Genomic DNA, 1,186 nt, shown 5'->3' with positions numbered 1-1,186 from the left:
CACATACACTTATATACATACATACACACACATGTACAACATATATGCATATCACATACACTTATATACATACATACACACGCATATACAACCATATCTACATATAATACTGGCTTCAAGTTTTAGCACAAAGCCAGCAAGTTCGGAAGAGGGGTGGTCGTTTTAATCGATCCCAGTGTTCAATTTGTACTTATTTTATCAACCCCGAAAGGATGAAAGGCAAAGTCGACTTCGGAGGTATTTGAACTCAGAACGTATAGACGGACGAATTGCCACTAATCATTTTGCCCAGTGTAATGACTAATCTGCCGGCTCGCCGCCTTATAAGTACATATGATATTATACACACATAAGACACAATCGGTAGCATGCCCGAGAAAATGATTAGCCCGTTCTTATCTTCTGAGCTCAAATTCCGTCGAGGTCGACATGTATTTCATCCTTTCGAGATCGATAAAATAAGTAGCGGTAGAATACAAGGATGGACGTAATCGACCTATCCACGCCGCCGAATTTGCTGGCCTTGTGCCAAAGTTTGAAACGAATACTACACACACATACACATACTCATTCAGTTCGTTTGCATACATACACAAATGCATACACGTACACACATGTAAATATACACACATTGTTATGCATGCAAGTTACGTTAAACTACACACAAGCACACAGGTATTCCATATGACCAATTGGCAAAAATAGACACGTAGCAGCACGCTCAAGAGAAAACAACCAAAGTTATATCCACATGAAATGTAAAAATTTTAAACTAAAAAGAAAATAAAAAATATACAAAATGCTGAAAAACATGTTTTATTAACTTTCCGTTAATTTCCCAATAGAACCGCTCGTCTATTATAAGGTTTCAAAACTGTTTTACTATAATTCCAGGTTGCTGACACAATTTCATTTCATCTGCGAATGTTTTTCGGTTTTGGTGGTCTTTTTTTTTCTCCTTTTTGTCTTTTCATTTTGATTCTCTCCTTTTTTTTTTTTTTTGCTTTATCCTTTTATTTTGTTTCTTTCTTTTCTTATTTTCACTTAACTGTAAGAAAGTTTTAAAACAAAATAATTTTTAACGTTTTAATGTGAATGGGTTCATTTTTTATAGAATTTTTTGTTTAACATTGAACTAACATGGTGGGGGTGTCAACTGTAGTGTTACTACTTGAACTTTGAAGTT

This window comes from Octopus bimaculoides, chromosome 5 (genome assembly GCF_001194135.2).
Source record: "Octopus bimaculoides isolate UCB-OBI-ISO-001 chromosome 5, ASM119413v2, whole genome shotgun sequence".
Taxonomy (NCBI): domain Eukaryota; kingdom Metazoa; phylum Mollusca; class Cephalopoda; order Octopoda; family Octopodidae; genus Octopus; species Octopus bimaculoides.
The sequence above is the reverse complement of the archived record's forward strand: the minus strand, read 5'-3'. Positions refer to the sequence as shown.